The sequence below is a fragment of the Suricata suricatta genome, chromosome 11 (genome assembly GCF_006229205.1).
Source record: "Suricata suricatta isolate VVHF042 chromosome 11, meerkat_22Aug2017_6uvM2_HiC, whole genome shotgun sequence".
Classification (NCBI taxonomy): domain Eukaryota; kingdom Metazoa; phylum Chordata; class Mammalia; order Carnivora; family Herpestidae; genus Suricata; species Suricata suricatta.
Window position 1 is genome coordinate 8644714 of NC_043710.1, and position 18731 is coordinate 8663444.

General features: G+C 51.1%; 1 protein-coding gene across 2 annotated transcripts in view; it reads left to right on the forward strand.

The window, feature by feature from the left end:
* The window catches only part of AHNAK (AHNAK nucleoprotein), a 102389-nt gene that overhangs the window by 68548 nt on the left and 15110 nt on the right, over positions 1–18731 (forward strand). The gene's annotated exons all lie outside the window — the stretch shown is intronic.

Sequence of the window (18731 nt, forward strand, 5' to 3'; positions counted from 1 at the left end):
CTCTCTTGTAAACACGGCTGGGGTGGTCAGTTTGGGAAAAGTGAAGGAGGAGAAAAAAGAAAAGAAGAGGCCCTCTTCCACCAGCGCTCTCCTGGGGTCTGAAAAGGGGTTGCAGCGGCCCCGGGGAGTGACAGCTCCCTGCAGGGACAGTGGGGAACACCAGGCAGGGACTGGAGGGGTCCGGGTTTTCGGTTTCCATTTGGGGAGGCCTCGGGCCAGGCGGCACCCAGCCCCAGATGCAGCTGTGGGAATGGAATGCGCACGGACCAGACCGGCCTGGCTGAGGCTGTGGGAGGCGGAGGCGGCCCCAGCAACCCCAGGGAACACTGTGAGGAGATAGAGGCCAAGGGCTTTGTGTTCTTAAGATAACACTGTCTCCCGCAGAGGGGGAGGTCCTCGGAGCAGAGCCACTGGGGTTCCAGGCTGCCTCCGAGGGACCTGGACTGAGTCCAACCCTCTGACCGGGTTTTCCTTTGCTCTTGTAGACAGTTCCCAGCCGGCCTTCCAGCCCTCTTCACGTGAACCAGAGGCCACTGGGCCTTTGCATGTGTAATTCCTTTGGCCAGAAGCCCTGAGCCAAGTATCCCTCGGGATTTTGACACCCCTCAGGGAAGCCCAGGGGCCTCCTGTTCTCCGGGCCCCCTGCCCCTCATCTCGGGAGCTCTTCCTTTCCTTCGCTGCGTTAGAGCCCCAGACTCCAAGAAGTCAGCAACCTCCTTACTGTGTTGTCATGTGTCTGTTCCTGGCAGGTGGTCCTTCGGGGGTGTGAGGGCGGAAGGAGGGTGTGAGGTGCACTTCCAGAGGAGGAAAGTGGGGCTCAGGAGGCTCCGTGACTTGACTCAGCCGATGCAGCTCAGAAGGGGTCGTGGATCCCATTCTCACACTTAGGGTGCGGAAGACCCTCTGGGGAGCTGGTTAAAAACAGGGCTTCCTTGGGCCGCCTGGTGGCTCAGTCGGTTGAGCATCCGACTTCAGCTCAGGTCATGATCTCACGGTTCGTGGATTCGAGCCCTGCGTCGGACTCCGTGCTGACAGCTCAGAGTCTGTGTCTCCCTCTCTCTCTGACCCTCCCCTGCTCACATTGTCTTTCTCTTTCTCCCAAAAGTAAATAAAAACATTAAAAAAATTAAAACAACAACAACAACAACAACAAAAACCCCAGGGCTTCCTTGCCTGGCTCTCAAGACTCTGTGTCCTAGCATTTAAAAGATTTTTTTAAATTTAAAGACGTTGGTGTTTATTTTTATTCTTTTAAGTTTATTTACTTATTTTTGAGAGAGAGACAGAGAGAGTGAGGCGGGAGGGGCAGAGAGAGAGAGCAAGAGAGAGACTCCCAAGCAGGTTCCGCACTGTCAGCACAGAGCCCAATGCCGGGCTTGATCTCACAAACTGTGAGATCATGACCTGAGCCAAAAGCAAGAGCCGGACGCTTAACCCCCTGAGCCACCCGGGGGCCCCTTGAATCATTTTTCAAGTGCACAGTTTGGTGGCTTTGAGGACGTTCACATGGTCGTGCAACCACGGCCGCCATCCGTCTCCAGAACCTTTTCATCTTTCCAAGCAAAAACACTAACTCCCTGCTCCCCCTCCCCCAGCCCCTGGCAGCCACCCACCCATCTTTTTTCTGTCTCTAGGGGCCTCTGATAAGTGGAATCATGCAACATGTGTCCTCTTGTGTCTGGCTTATGTCACTGTCAACAGCGGTTTAAACAAGGGCCCCCGGTAATGCTCGCCTCGGGGTCTGGGCCACGCTGAGAAATTCTGGGATTGGCAGGGTGGAGGGACGGGGAGAAGTGTCCAGGCCCAGGCTCGGAGGAGCCTGAATATACATGGAGGGTTAGGCAGGTAGGGGCCAGGGGGTGTGCGCTGAGAGGCCGGAAGGGGGAGGGGTGAAGGTGGGGGTGATGGAGGGGCCCTGGGGGGCGGGCAGCAGCTGGTGTCCAGCAGGTAGTGCTCAGGGCAGAGGGACCATGGGGGGAGAGGTGTGTGGACTGGTCAGGGCAGGGAGGGTCCCGAAGCTGTGGGTCACGGGCCAGGGTGGGTTCCCGACAAGGCCGGGGTGGGGTGGGGTGTGTGAGGGCCACACAAGGTGACAAGAACCGGAGGGGGAGGGCTGGTGGTGGTGGTGTCAGAGCCATGCGGGTCCACCCAAGCAGGGGGGCCCTCGAGACGCAGGGCCCAGATCCCACCCTAGGCCTAGAGGCAAAAGCAGGGTCACCAGATACGGGCAAGCGGGCCTGTGGGCACAGGAGAGAGGTTTGGTAAGGAGCCAACCCTTTGCCTCAGGCAGGAGATTGCACAGACTTCCTGGCGAGGGGGTGCCCAGGTAAGGGCAGCGTGACCCGGAGGGTGCGCCCAGGGCGTGGGAGCCCCAAGAAGGTCAGCCCCCCCTCCTTCCACGGCAGGCAGCTCTCTCAGGGGGGTCTTTCTCCACCTTTCCACCCTCTCCCACCCTGTCTGCCTCAGCTTCCCCTTTCTTCCTAATTCCTCCTGGTCCCGAGGGCCCTGCAGGGAGCTGGTGCCCCTCTCTGCCTCCGACCTCTGCCCTGCATCTCACTTTCCCCATGTATGACGTGCACTGACGGCAGAGGTCTGTTCTTGGCATTAGATGAGAGAACTCACGTAACGGGCTTAGGGCCGTGCTTGGCGCAGAGTTAGCAACCAATAAATACCCGTCAGAACTCACAGAGGTTTCTGCTGGGGTGTGATTTTCCCTGAATTATTATTAACATTTTTTCCTAAATAGTGCAATACTGGAGGCCCAGGACCTCCAGGCGCCGTGCGTGCGGACGCAGAGACGGCACGGGCAGCGGGCGGTGAGGGGTGGTGGCTGCCCCAGCTCGAGCCCGGCTGCCCCTTCTGCGGGATTTCCGCCATGTCTTGTGGGGGGTGGGGAAGCGCCCCGAAGCCAGCTTGCTTGCGGGATGGAGGGGTTTTCTGGTAAACAAATTTCTTCAGGCCTCAGCTGTTGGAGGTTGCCAGATGGTTCTACGGCAGCCTGAGGGGGCATCCTCGAATACACCTTCCTGTGTCTCACCCCTGAGTCCTGTGGAGATGGAACACGGAAGGACAATGCTTTCTTGCACGTCAGTCTGAGGCAGAAGGAAGAGGCAACTTTGCCCCAAGGGGCACGAAGGATGGGGTGTCTTTGTCGTACTGAGCCCCCGGGAAATACAGTGTGGCTCTGGGCCTTCGTGCACGGACACAGCAGCACAGTGCCCAGTGTGTGGTGGCGCCCTTGCAGGTGGCGGAGGCCTAGCCCTGCGGGAGGTGGCTGGTGTGGGGACCCTGGGGTCAGTTTGGCAAAGAGCGGGGGTGTGGGTGGGGGTCCTCTGTGGAGGGAGACGCTGAGGCAGAATTCATGGGCAGACTCTCCGTGGAAGACCTTGAGGAGGACACGTGAGCAGCTGTGAGAGGACTTCCAAGAGCAATTGCGCGCCCGCGTGTATGTGTGTGTGTGTGTGTGTGTGTGTGTGTGTGTGTGTAAACGGTGGTAGGTTCTGGAGGAGGCTGAGACCCCACCAGCGCTGTTGGAGGAAGAGTCAATGACATCCACATCATCACTGTCAAAATAGTCCCAACCTTAAGCCCATGTGGGGTGGCCCAGTCAAACACAGGTTACACATTTATTAATAAAAGATTATGAGGGGCACCTGCGTGGCTCAGTGGGTTAAGCGTCCGACTTTGGCTCAGGTCATGATCTCACGGTTCATGGGTTTGAGCTGCACATCAGGTTCTATGCTGATGGCTCAGAGTCTGGAGCCTGCTTTGGATTCTGTGTCTCCCTCTCTCTCTGCCCCTACCTTATTAACACTCTGTCTCTCTCTGTCTTAAAAATAAATGAACATTAAAAAAAAAGATTATGTTCCCCTTCCTACTGAAAAGTGTTTCTCTCTGTTAAAAAATGAGGTAGATGTAAGCTACTTTTGAACTTCATGAGCACTTTCATTTCTTCCCTGCGGGTGTGGAGCTGAGCTTGATTTTATTAATGTTTTCTCCTCCTGGCTGAAAGCAGTGACCCTCTCTCCCCCGAGCCCCTCCTTCCCTACCCCTCCCTTCTTGGCTGGGTCAGCGCAGGAGTTTCTAGCACGCTGCATGATATACCGCCAACCGCTCTGGAACCTCAGGCACCCCGGCCCCACCCCTCGGTCCCCACTCTGTCCCAACTCTATATTCTCCAGTGTCCAACTCCCACTGGGCTTCTCCCCACCTTTGTCCCCACCCTGTCCTCTAAGGCACTGGTTCTCAAATGGGGGGATTGCCTCCCAGGGGCCACGTGACGATTTTCAGATATAGCTTTGGTTGTCACAGCTTGCGGCGGGTGGGGTGGTGGTGGTGGCGGTCCTCCTGGCGGTAGTGGGTAGAAATGGGTGTTACGGTGTTTGTGTCTCCCCCAGATTTCATGAGGATCAGGGTTGAAACCCTAAAGCCCAAAGTGACAATGTGACGGATTTGCAGGTAGGGCCTCTGGGAGGTAATTAGGTCATGAGGGTGGGGCCCTCGTGATGACATTAGTGTTTTACAAGAAGAGCTGCCCGGAACCTCCCCCCTGCCTTGTGCGGATACGGCAAGAGTAGGTTAACTATACTGGAATTAAAAGAAAAACTTGGGGCTCCTGAGTGGCTCAGGTGGTTAAAGCGTCTGACTTCGGCTTGGATCATGGTCTCGTGGTTTGTGGGTTCAAGCCCTGCATGGGGCTCTGGGCTGACAGCTCGAGGCTGGAATCTGCTTGGGATTCTGTGTCTCACCCCCTCTCTCTCTGCCCCTCTCCCGCTGATGCTCTGTCTCTTTCTCTCAAAAATAAACATGAAAAAAAAGCCTTAATAATAATAATTGAAAAACAAGCAAAACAGTGGCCATCTGCAAGGCAGGAAGAGGACCCTCACCAGGACCGCCCGTGGTACTCTGACTCTGATGACAGACGTCCAGCTTCCAGAACCATGAGATACATTTCTATAGTCTGAGCACCCCCGCTAGAGTATTTCCATTCTCGCAGCCCGAGCTAGGACACCAGCGGTTTCGGCGGCCAGAACATCCTACGGTGCGCGGAACAGCCTTCCAGAACAGACTTCTCCGGCGCAAAATGTTTCAAGTGTCGCTGTTGAGAAACTCTGCTCTGGGCTGCTTGAACTGTGTTTGCAATCAGCAAGCTCCCCCCCATCTCTCCCTACCCCCCCACCTCCACCTCCATCCCAAGGACGGCCGGCCTCCCCATGCAGCTGGGTACCCACGCTTCTGTCTTCATCCCTGTGGCTACAGGAGTCTGAAGCTCTTGTCCGACAAAAGTCTCTCCCAGAGCCTTCTCCCATATTGGTGTTAAATGAAATCAGAAGGTCTCACAACTTGCGGGGGTGACCACGGGTGGGGGAAGCCTCTGAGTTGAACAGCCAGGGAGGGTTAGCTCTGGAGGGGTTGGTTTAAGCCCAACAACTCGTGTTGCCTGTTTACTCTATTGACATGCACCAGCTGTTGAGCATGGGATTCCCTTTTTTAAAATTCATTATCTTTAAAATTTTTATTTAAATCCAAGCTAGTTGACATATAGCCTAGTAATGGTTTCAGGAGTAGGATTTAGTGACTCATCCCTCACATATAACGCCCAGCGCTCACCCCAACAAGTGCCCTCCTTCCTGTCCGTCACTCACCTAGCCCACCCCTCCCCCACCTCCCCTCCATCAGCCCGCTGTTTGTTCTCTGCATTTAAGAGTCTTTTATGGGTTGTCTCCCTCTCTGTTTTTATCTTATTTTTCCTTCCCTTCCCCTATGTTCATCTGTCTGTTTCTCAGACTCGGCAGATGAGTGAAATCATATGTTTACCTTTCTCTGACTGACTTATTACACTCTGGTTCCATTCACGTTGTTGCAAATGGCAAGTGTTCATTTTTTTTTTGATCACTGAGTACTATTCCATCGCGTATATATACCACATCTTCTTTATTCATTCATCAGTTGGTGGACATTGCTCTTTCCACGATAGTGCTGCTGTCAGCATGGAGGCGCATGCGCCCTTCAAATCACCAGTTTTGTATGTTTTGGATAAATACCTAGTAGTGCAATTGCTGGGTCATAGGGTAGTTCTATTTTTAATTTTTTTTAATAATTTTTCTTTTTTCATATATGTATTTTAAAATTTATTTTGAGAGAGAGAGAGAGCAAGCAGGGGAGGGGCAGAGACAGAGGGAGAGAGAGAGAGAATCCTAAGGAGGCGCCACACAGAGAGCGAGTAGCCCAATGCGGGGCTTGACCTCACAAACCCTGAGATCCTGACCTGAGCCGAAATCAAGAGTCAGATGCTTAACTGACGGAGCCACCCAGGCACCCCTATTTTTAATTTTTTGAGGAACCTCCATACTGTTTTCCAGAGTGGCTGCACCAGTTTGCATTCCCACCAGCAGTGCAGAAGTGTTCCCCGTTCTGACGGGTGTGAGCTGGTATCTCATTGTGGTTTTGATTTCAATTTCCCTGATGATGAGTGACATTGAGCATCTTTTCATGTGTCTGTTAGTCATCTGGATGTCTTTGGAAAAGTGTCTATTCATAAACTTTTGCCCATTTCTTCACTGGATTGTTTTTTGGGTGTTGAGTTTGAGAAGTTCTTTATATATTTTGGATACTAACCCTTTATCTATTATGTCATTTACAAATATCTTCTCCTGCTCTGCAGGCTGGCTTTTAGTTTTGTTGACGGTTTTCTTCACCATCAGAAGCTTTTGTATCTTGTGAGGTCCCAGTAGTTCATTTTTGCTTTTGTTTCCCTTGACCTAGGAGACATGTCTAGTAAGAAGTTGCTGTAGCTGAGGTCAAAGAGGTTGCTGCCTGTTTTCTCCTCTAGGATATTGATGGTTTCCTGGCTTACATTTAGGTCTTCTAATCCATTTTGAGTTTATTTTTGAGTATGGTGTAAGAAAGTGGTCCAGGTTCATTCTGTATGTCACTGTCCAGTTTTCCCAACACCATTTGCTGAAAAGACTGTCTTTTTTTCCATTGGATATTCTTTCCTGCTTTGTTGAAGATTAACTGGCCATACATCTGGAGGTCCATTTCTGGGTTCTCCGATCTGTTCCATCAATCTATATGTCTATTTTTGTGTCAGTACCATACTGTTTTGATGATTACAGGTTGGAGTCTGGAATTGTGAGGCTCTAGCTTTGGTTTTCTTTTTCAACACTGCTTTGGCCACTTGGGGTCTATTCTGTTTCCAATCAAATTTTAGGATTGTTTGTTCTAGCTCCATGAAGAATGCTGGTGTTATTTTAATAGGGATTGCATTGAATATGTAGAGTGCTTTGGGTAGTATTGACATTTTAATAATGTTTGTTCTTCCAATCCATAAGCATGGAATGGTTTTCCGTTTCCTTGGGTCTTCTTCAATTTTTTTCATTAGTTTTCTGTAGTTTTCAACATACACATCTTTTACCTCTTTGGTGAGGTTTATTCCTAGGTAGTTTGTGGTTTTCAGTGCAATTGTAAACAGGATCAATTCCTTGATTTCTCTTTCTGTGGCTTCATTATTGGTGGGTAGAAATGCAGTTTATTTCTGTATGTTAATTTTATATCCCGCAACTTTGCTGAGTTCATGGATTAGTTCTAGCCGTTTTTTGGTGGAGTCTTTCGGGTCATGTCTGCAAAGAGTGAAAAGTGTGACTTTTCCTTTGCCAATTTGGATACATTTTATTTCTTTTTGTTGTCTGATTGCTGAGGCCAGGACTTCCAACACTACGTTGAACGACAGAGGTGAGACTGGACAGCCCTGTCGTGTTCCTGGCCTTACGGGGAGAGTTCTCAGTTTTCCCCACTGAGGACGATTAGCTTTGGTGTATCGCCTTTATGATCCTGAGGTGCGTTCTTTTTATCCCTACTGTCTTGAGGGTTTTTTAACATGAAAGATTTTGTATTTTTTCAAATACTTTTTCTGCATCTATTGAGAGGATCTGAGCATGGGATTCTTGCAAATGAAGAGATGAGAGATGGAGGTCAGTGGGAGGTGATGATCGGAAGCCAGTGTCATTCACAACACTGTTGATCTTGCCCACCTGGGGAGACCATCCATTGGGCCCTTTATTCAAACTCAACCCTCATCCAGTGACTGTGTGACAAAGCATTTGGACGATTAGTTGAGTTCCGAACCTCTTAACTTTTGTGGTTTCGGTGGTGGCTCGTGGAATTACCGCTTCCTTTACCTGTACCTACACAGCACCTTAAACAGCCCTCAACTAAGCCTTTATTACCGTCTGGTTATGAGAATACAATCCCAATGTAATTAGTCTAGCTAATATAATTACCCTACAGTGGAAGATTCTGGAGGGTAGGGATCACGTGTTGTTTACTCATCTTTGAGCCCGTGGCACTGGCACTGTGTCTGACCCGAGATCAGACTTCAGGAAGTGTTTGCTGAGCTGAAATGAACTTCAAAAGAGTGAACCGTATGCGTCAGTTTCACAGGGAAAATGACAAACTTGGAAAATGGCAAACTTGGGCCACCCAATACCCCGCTTACGGAAGGATGGCGCTGCGGCAAGGTTAGCAGGGTGTGTGGCCAAGTGTCTTTTTTCAAACCAATTACAGCTTCTAACGTGCTTTGCTCAGTGTCAGAAGGCTTGAGTATTTCAAGATGCATTTTTGGAATGCTGGGCGAGCCATGGTGGAGCCTGGAAACATCAAGAAGCTAGGGTGTTTCTGGGATGTGGGTGCTCTCTGAGATCAGTGCAGATTGTGAATTGTGGAATATGCATTTTCTTTTAAGGACATGCAATGCTACTACTTGGAAGGCTATACTTCAATGTATTGAACAAGGCTGTGACGAAGGACCTAGGCTTTGTATAGCCACCAAGTAAACCAGGTCATTAAAAATTTTTTTTTATGTCTTTATTTTATTTTGAGAGACAGAGACAGAGAGCAAGTTGGGGAGGGGCAGAGAGAGAGGAAGACATAGAATCTGAAGCAGGCTCCAGGCCCTGAGCTGTCAGCACAGCGCCCGACGCGGGGCTCAAACCCACAGACAGTGAGATCATGACCTGAGCTGAAGTCGGACGCTTAACCGACTAAGCCACCCAGGTGCCCCAAAACAGGTCATTAAAAAAATGTTTATTTATTTATTTATTTATTTTGAGAGAGAGAGAGTGAGCAGGGGAGGGGCAGAGGGAGGGGCAGATAGAGGTGGACAGAATCCCATGCAGGCTCCACGCTGCCAGTGCAGAGTCAAATGCAGGGCTCAAATCTATGACCTGTGAGATCGTGACCTGAGCCGCAATCAAGAGTCAGATGCTCAACCAACTGAGCCCCCCAGGTGCCCCATAAGCCAGGTCATTTAAAGGAGAAGTCTGAGGACCATCATGAGTATGCAGATGATTCCTAATTAACAGGCACGTTGCTGGTAACCTTCCTGCTTATTGTACCACAGAGTTAAGGTGCTTCCTCACCTTCTTTTTACTGTGAGTCTGCTTAGTGGCCCCTGTTTACATCATCACAAATTCTCAGTCAGGGTAGTGTTTGGATGAATACGGTTTTATTTCATTCATTGATCTAACAAGTATTTACTGAATGCCTATTGTGTTCTAGGCCCCACGGGTAGCAGTGAACAAACCAAATCCTTGCCCTCTTGGAACATTCTAGTGAGGCCAGGCGTGAGGACGGTTGGCAGAAGAGGAGGGAATATCTGGAATGGGGAGCTGACAGAAACTGCTGATGGGCTGGATATGTGGGGGAGGTGGTGAGAGAGGAATTCAGGATGTCTCCTGAAGTTTTGGCCTAAATGACTGGCAGAATGCCCCTTGCCGGGCGCCAAGCTGGCAGAAGCGGGGAGAAAAGGATCGGGGAAAGAAAACCCCAGAAGTTCAGACATCAGGGGGATGTCAGGGATGCAGATGGCCGTGCAGAGGTCTGGTGTTCCGGGAAGCAGTCCAGCCTGGAGACACAAATTGGGGGTCGCAATGGAGTCTCAGGGTGTTTTAAAAGAAGAGAAATACATTGCCTCTTGGTTCTGGGGGCTGGAAGCCCAGAATCAAAGTGTTCTCAGGGCCACGTGCCCCTTGAAGGTTCTCGGGAGGACTCTTTCCTTGCCTCTTCCTGGTTTCTGGTGGTGACTGACAGACAAGGCTTGGCATTCCTTGGTTTATGGGTGTACCCTACCGTTTCTGCCTCTTTGCATGCATGGCCATCTTTCCTCTATACCTGCCTGTGTCTCTTTAGCCAAATTTCCCTCTTAGAAGACCCCCAATCATTGGATTAGGGCCCACCCTAAACCAGGAGAGTGTGGGATCTGGAGCGGTTCTTGGTTCACAGGGAGATGTGTTGTAGAAACTCCGAGGAGGCATTCAGCAAGTTTGACAGCCCGATCACCCACACACTTGCTCATTCTTGTAGCTCTTCGTCTGTATTCTCTTTCTCAAAAGTATTGGTCTGTAATCAATAGGAAATAAATTAAAAATCTCCATCCTTCACCACATGTTGAGTAAGAAAGTCAGACTTCACCTTGGATTTGGCAGCGTGGGTGGTCTTGACCATGGCGGTTTTGTTGGACTGCAGAGGAAGGAGCCTGAGTGGAAGTTGTTCACCAAGAATGGTGGGTGTGAGGGGTACCTGGGTGGCCTTGATTTTGGCTCAGGTCACGATCTCACAGTTTGTAAGATCGAGCCCTGCTTCAGGCTGTGCACTGACAGTGCAGAGCCTGCTTGGGATGCTCTCTCTCCCGCCCTCTCTGCCCCTCCCTTGTGCTCTCTCTTTCTCTCTCAAAATAAACAAACATTAAAACTAAAAGAATGACAGGTTTGAAAGGATTCAGTGAGTTCAGTAGAGCTTTGCTCTGAAGGGCTGCGAATCCAGTTAGCAGGAGGGGGGACAAGTGGGATCTAGGGAGATATTTCTTATTCTTTAAGAATAAGATCTCATCTGCGTGCTCAGGGGAAGGAGTCAGCGGAAGGGAGGGGTGGATGAGGCAGAAGAGGGGGTGGTCAGGACTAAGAGCCCGTGGGCTGGTGAGCGGGGATGGCATCCTGTGTCCCCTGGAGGGGGGGCTTCTGATGGGGGGAGCAGGTGGAGCACGTCTGTATTTGGAACGACTTCCCCAGTTTTAGCCCTGAAAGTCCCATGTCCTGGGAAAGCGTTCAGATGGAAAGTTCCATGTCCCAGAGCCACTCCCCTCTCCCACTCCCAGCACACCAGGACAGGGTTGAAGGGAGAGTTGGATGCTGGGAGGCCAAGGGGCTCGGCGGAGGGAAGATGAGGGAGTCTGTAATCGTGGCTTCTCTGTTCTGGGTGACATCAGGAGCGAGATGATGAACTGAGAGCAAAGACAGGGAGGGAGGCCGGAAGGGAGAAGAGAAGGCGTGGACTAGCCATCTTGGGAAGGGGAAAGGGAGCTCGCTAAGAAATGGAGTAGCATTTCTGGGCGGTGCTGGGTGGCGACTTGTGATCTGTGGTCACGCATGTCACGTGATAGCAGTCAGAGCGGCAGTGGGGTGTATTCTCTGCAAAAGTCCACACGGCTAGCGTTCTGTCAGAAGCGATTTGTTCGAACACAGGATGCTAACTGTGTCGTCCTGGAACTCGGTGGAAACGGATACATCATCAGAAACACATTCCCGGTCGGTAGGACTTCTAGAGGAAAACAGAGCAGAAGCCAACTCTCCTGAGAGTAGATTAGCAACGCTTTCACTTGGACCTTTGATTTCTTCCCGTAGGGGCTGTTCATAATTAAGTGACCAACTGGTGACATTGTCCACACCCTTTGTGAGCACGGCCCCCTTCCTCTCCTCTCCTGCGGAAACACCCCACTGGCTTGCTCACACCGAATGCTTCTTTGCAATTTGCAATTACGATGATTTGCAGAAGCAAACAGCTTAACACTAACGGAAGTAAAAGTTACTGCCCAGCGTGATTCCACTGATCTTCATGTTAAAGGAGTTCAGCTGGATTGTGGGTTTTGGCTTATTCTGCCTCTTCTTTTGATGGATTTTAGGCATCTAATCAAAGTAGGTAACTCACAAAGTAGCAAGGCAGAAGGATTTGGAGTTAGAACCCTGGATTTGAGTTAGCCACGTACTGGATTTTGGTCAGATGACCTTCTGAAGCAAACCTTAGTTCTGTCATAAAAATGTGGCTAAAACTACCTGTGCCAACTGCTTCATAAACTCTGTAAAGGAAAGTGTCAAACCCAGGTTGGCGATTGCTCTGATTGTTTGCAGGGTGCTTCTGTGCCTTTCCTCGGTAGATTTCAATTCTGTAGCTTTAATAATAGAGACAGAGAAAAGCGCTGGTCCACTGGGCGTGGTAGCTAAGCCCCTGATGACGGTCAGGAATGAGGCGCTTGACTAGGGACCAGGGATGGAGTGAGTGCAGAGCAGGGGTGGAGGGAGTGAGGCATGGGTGTGGGGCAGGGAATTGTGGCAAGAGTGAAAATTCTGGATGTAAGACACTGAGTGTGGAGTCCTTTCAGGCACTGGTAAGCCCTAGGGGTCGCCTTAAATTGGGATCATAGAAGTAATGTCGTGGCTCCTCTGTTTTAGAATACAGGCTGCCATGAGGCCAGTTTCGAAAGATGTCTATTTAAAAGTTTACACGTCTGTCACTTAAAGTTTTCGCCTTCAGCTATTCAGGAAATTCTACTCTATAAAGTGACTCATTCATTCCCTAAGGGTTCCGCACAGCCAGGGTTTTACTGGGTCAACCACAGAGACAGCAATTCCTGGAAGATTGTTTCCATTTTGTCATGGACTCTAACTTGGAGGCAGTATTTGTGAACACTCAATTACGGAGAACTCGAAATACTTTTTAGAAATTAGCTCATAAGTCCTTAGATGCTGCTTTTCTCCTGTGACGATGACAAGTAGAAATGCTTTCTTGTCTCTAGATTTGTTACTTCTTGTTAAAATTTTTTTTTAATGTTTATTTTTGAAAGAGAGAGAGAGGCAGGGTGTGAGTGGGGCAGGGGCAGGGAGAGAGGGAGACACAGAATCAGAAGCAGGCTCCAGGCTCTGTGCTGACGGGGCTTGAACCTACGAACTGTGAGATCATGACCTGAGCCGAAGTCGGACACTTAGCCAACTGAGCCACCCAGATGCCCCTAAGATTTTTATTTCTTTTCTTCCTCTTTTTTTAAATGTTTATTTATTTGAGAGAGAGAGAGAGAGAGAGAGAGAGAGAGAGAGAGACAGAGTGCAAGCAGGAGAGGGACAGAGAGAGAGGGAGACATAGAATCTGAAGCAGGCTCTAGCTTCTGATCTGTCAGTACAGAGCCCAATGTGGGGCTTGAACTCAACAGCTGTGTGATCATGACCTGAGCCGAAATGGGATGCTTAACCCACTGAGCCACCCAAGTGCCCCTAAAAATTTTTTTAATGTTTATTTTTTTATTTAGAGAGAGAGAGAGAGAGACAGAACGAGCAGGGGAGGAGCAGAGAGAGGAAGGAAGAGAGAGAATCTCAAGCAGGTTCTGGGCTTTGTGCTGTGAGGCTGATGTGGGATTCAAACTCGCAAACTATGAGATCATGATCTGAGCCAAAATCAAGAGTCAGATGCTTAATCAGCTGAGCCACCCAGGTGCTCCCTAAATTAGTTACTTTTAATATGCTTACAAAGGCAAGTTACAGTCCAATTCTACCACCACAGACACCTCCCCTCCAGGATCCAACTCACTTTCAGTTACTGAGGGAGGCCCTTGGTCTTCTTTCCTTGATCTCAGACTCTGTCTTCAAAATCTCATCTCTCCACTCTCCCAAGCTCAGGGCTTGGACTCCGGCTCCTCTCTCACCAGCCTCTAAAGAACGGTTTTCCCTCTTTTGTTTAATTAATTAATTTATTTATTACTTAAAAAAAATTTTTTTTAAGTTTTTTTAAAATTTATTTTTGAAGAGAGAGAGAGAGACAGCGTGAGCAGGGGAGGGTCAGAGAGAGAGGGAGATACAGAATCTGAAGCAGGCTCCAGGCTCTGAGCTAGCTGTTAGTACAGAGCCTGACATGGGGCTCGAACCCACGAACCGTGAGATCACCTGAGCCAAAGCCGGATGCTCAACCGACTGAGCCATCCAGGCACCCCAGTTTATTACTTTTTAAAGGAAACTCTACCCTGGATATGAGGCTTGAACTCACAACCCAGAGATCAAGAGTCACACGCCCCACCAACTGAGTCAGCCAGATGCGCCCCACCCTTTAATCTTTTTCAAAAGGATCACAAAAAGCAAATTCTTACTAGTTATTTCAAATAACTCAAAACTGTTTAAAGGTTTGTTTTGTTTTGAGAGAGAAATAGAGAGCAAGAGGGGGAGGGGCAGAGAGAGGGAATCCCAAGCAGGCTCCGCGCTTTCAGTGCAGAGACGGATGTGGGGCTCGAACTCACAAACCAGATCATGACCTGAGCCGAAGTCAAGAGCCGGTTTTAATCGACTGAGCCACCCAGGCCTCCTGAATGACTCAAAACTGCTTAAAGTGAAAAGTAAAAGTCACCCCCACTGCTCTTCCCAGAGCGGCCCCTACTCTCTCCCCGGGGAAGCTCCCAGGCTGAAGGCTTCAGGTCTGTGTCTGCGGATCCAGTTCCAGCCCCTGGAGCGCCGGTCCCTCCTTTCTGCCACACTTTGTCATGAGGGTCTCTCATTTCAGACACAGGACATCTTCAGATTTGTTGGCCCGACTCACTGTGGACAGGGCCCAAGTGACCCACAAGAGAGGTGTCCTGTGTGTAGCCTTGAGGAAATATATTTGAGCACTGGGTTCCTCAGTTTCCTTTTCTGTGACATGGGGAGTGAGACACCATGGTCCTCACGCACTCTTTCCTCTAACCCGTCTATGTGTCTAGCCTCCTCTTCCTCAATTCATAGTTCTTGTTTCTTTTCCTGATTTTGTCTTTCTTTGTCTTTTCTTTGCCTTGCCTCCCCTCCCCTCCCCTCCCCTCCCCTCCCCTCCCCTTCCCTTTCCTTTTTCCTTTCCTTCCCTTTCCCCAGCAAAAGCACTGGTGTTGAGGTGCAGAGATCAGAAAGCGAGGGTCACCATTGGGCTGGCTACCTGTGTGACCCAGTGGTCACGTGGCCCTTCTGGACCTTAGTTTTCTCATCCAAGAAATGAAGGACCCCGGACTCTGTGATCCGCAGGAGACTTTCGGGTTCTGACACCCCATGATTCTCCCGACCCCCTCCTACCGAGGAGGGAACAGTGAGCCCTGGGCATTTGCTGCTTTCAGCACCGGGTGGCGATCGTAGGTGTGGGGCGAGGGACACGTGGGGGAGGCTGGACCCTTCTCGAGAGTTCCTGAGTCAGCAGCTCATGGTCTGACTTCATTTTTTCATCTGGAGTGTTGTGAAATCCCAGACCATCACTCACGCCCACTCTCCACCCTGAGTACATTTGGGGTGCATTCCAAGGCCAAGTAAGAGCTGTTTGGAGATGGTATCTCCTCTGTGAGCCCAGAGCCCCTGCTCCTTGTCCTTGTGTGTGACTTTGAAGAGGGGCTAGAATGACCAGCCAGCCTGGCTTGCCCTGGACTGTCCCCTGTCTCAGGAGCCCCCACAGGGCACACGGGGAGCAGTTGGTCCCCCTACTGATGTCCCCTGTCAGGGCCTGGCTCACTTCCTGAGCGGGGTAAGTAAAGGACCCAGGGGGGGCAGGGAGACTCAGAATCAGCCAGAAAGCTTGGTGGATGCAGATTCCTGGGCCCCACCCTGGAGAGCCTCATCTGGTAGATCTGGGGTGGGGGTGGGGGGTGGGACTGGGAATTCACATTTAAGGACCTCCAGGCTGGTCTGGTGCAGGTGGATCAATCCAGCACCTCGGGACACACACTGTGCTTGGGGCAATGCGGGGAGCTACGTTGCTTGTAGCACAGGCAGGAGGGTCCCGCAGGGAACTAATAACGCTCATGGGCCGGAGAGTATGATGGACGCTGGAAGAGGAGTAGCACGGGGACCCAGATCCTTCTCCCTCCCCCACCCTCCGGAGCAGGCCAGTGCTTACAAAGCTCGGCTTTGTTCATTAAGAGGGTTGACTTGGCATTTTCCAGCAGGGGGCCGGCAGGGAGGCTGAGTTGGTTGTGAGATGACCATTCCCCGCAGTTTAGTTTACGGCAGACCCCCCGCCCCCCCCCCCCCCCCCCCCCCCCCCCCCCCGTCCAGAACCACCCCTGCTCGGTCCGCTGCACCGCGTGACCCTCCAGTGAAAGCACGAGGGGACCACCTCTAAGGGGGACCATCTTCAAGGCCCACTGTGGCCCTGACCTTCCGGCATGGGGGGGTGGGAAACGCAGCCCCGTTCTTGTTCCTGGGAGGACAGCTGTCATTTTTGATGCTTACGAGCTGACCCTTTTTCTAAGGCGAATCCGTGAGCTAGAGTCCCCAAGGGCACTTAGTCACGGGGATGATTTGAAGAGGACCCAAGACAGCCTGTAAAGGGTGAGCTTATTCTCTGGGTTCCTGTGGGTTTGCTCAGTCCCTGCTGCCAAAGAACAAAATGGCGTAGGCGTCCCTCAGAGGAGGGAGGAACAGTGACTCCTCCACAGACCTTCAGATGAGGGACTCCAGGTCCTTGGGCTCTGGGAGGACATGCCACCACTGGGGTTCCAGGAAGACCAGCATCTGTGACAGCCTGGAGCTGTGGGGCCGAGCGTCACCACTGGCCATGCTGACTCCCCAAGCTGGGCTGAGGGCTGGGCTGAGGGCTGGGCTGAGGGGGGCTGCCCAGTCAGTTCGGGCTGCTATAAAGAGATAGTATGGACTGGGTGCTTATTAACCACAGACACATGTTCTTCATAGCTCTGGAAGCCTGAGGTCAGGGCGCCAGCCCCGTTGGGTTCTGGCAAGGACCCTCTTCCAGGTTGCAGCCTGCGCACTTCTCACTGTGCCCTTACACGTTGGAAAGAAGTGGAATTCTCTGAGGTCCCTTCCTCAGGAGTGCTCATTCCATCACGAGGATCCCACTCCCATTACTAATCATCTCCTAATATCTTCATGCTGTGGTGGGGGCAGCTAGGATTTCAACGGATGAATTGCAGGAGGGTGGGGTGGGGACCACAAACATTCAGTCTGTTGTAGCGTCCTTCCAGGGGCTGGTGGCCTGGGCGTCCCCAAGGGTATGATGTGATGGCTGTGACCACCAGCTCTGGAGTCAGCCTCCCTGGGGAGAATCTTGTCTTCGTCACTTATGAGCTGGGTGACGTTGGGTAAGTCATTAATGTCTCTGAGTGTCAGTTTTCCTACTTGTAAAATGGGGTAACATTTTCTATGTTGTTGGGAGGATTGAGTGAGACGAGTGTGCAGACAGCTTAGCATGGTGTGTGACGCGTAATAAAGGTTAAGTTTTATTATCTTTAGCGACAGAACGTGGTAAAGGCCCGTAACGAGGTCTGTATGAATTTGCTCCGGATACTGTAACAAAATACCATCGATTGCAACAGAAAATTTTCTTCTCACAGTTCTGGAGGCTGGAAGTCCAAGATGAAGGAATCAGCAGGTCTGATTTCTTTTGAGGCCTCTTTCTTTGGCTTGCCGATGGCCCCCTTCCCTCTTTGTCCCCACCTTGTCCTCACAGGGCCTTTCTTCCATGCATGTTGGTCCTTTGTGAGTCTTTGTGGGTGCAAATTTCCTCTTCTTAAGAACACACCGGTCAGACTGGATTAGGGCCCACCCTAATGGGTTTATTTTAACTTAATCGCTTCTTTAAAGGCCTTGTCTTCAAATAGAGTCACATTTTGAGGTGACGGGTTGGGGGGATGGGGGTTAGGGCTTCAACGGATGGATCTAGGGACAGGATTCAGCCCATAACAAGGGCCAGTCTCAGGGCTGGGATCTCTAAGGGCCAGAGAGAAAAGGTCCCCTCTAGGGAGCCAGACTCGAGAGTGAGGCCCAAGCTCATCTGGGGGCTGTGCTGTGGTCGCCCAGACAACCCATCCCATTGGGCCATGCTGCGAAGTGTGGTGTGTTTAGGATTATGGCCGCTGGCTGGTTTGCTGGGCCCCAGCCGGGCAGGGTAGTTGAGGTCAGCTCCACAGGTGGAGTGAAGAGGTCAGCAGACAGCAGCTCTAGAAGAGGCGTGAAGGTCACATCCTTGGGAATTGGGAGACAAAACAAAGGCAAGGTGTGGGTCCCGGGGCCCCGGCCCAGCTCTTTAGGGTTCAGAAGACTCTTGCTATCTTTCAGTGGGGTCAGGAAACCCTTAGGAAGCCAATGTGATAAGTGCTCCAATAGAGGTATCTGTACATTTTCTTAGGAAGTGCAAGTGTGAAGTTCAGCAGAGAACCAGTGGTAGGTGTTCAACTTCTTGGAGGCTTTTAAGGACAGGCCTGGAGCCCAGCGTGGGGGCAGGTGTCAGTCCACTCAATTTTAACCCCCAGGATGAGCTTGTGAGGGTCACTTGTCAAGCCCCCACCTCTCCCCTCCCACATTTCTCTTCCGCAGACATGCCCATCACCCTGGCAGATCTGTCCCTGTGGATCACAAAAGCCCTGATTCTTGGGCTCAGATCTCTTTGCTTTGATGTGGGCCGGAGGCGGGGCCCCTGAGGCTGGCTGGGGGATCCTGTTGCTGGAGCGGGGAGGGGGGAGGCGGCAGATCTTGCTGTCACGACCAATGTTCCAGCTCTCTCACCTTGATCTCGAGGCCGCCTTGGTTTCAGCGTCTTATTCAGGTCTTGGAGTGGCTTAGGTTTTGATAGTCTCTTTGTTCATAGTCGTTCATTCCGGGCGTGCTGGAGGTTGAAGATGGGACGCTTTCCAAACCTTTGGCCGCCTCGGAATTGACTTACGAGTTTCTGAC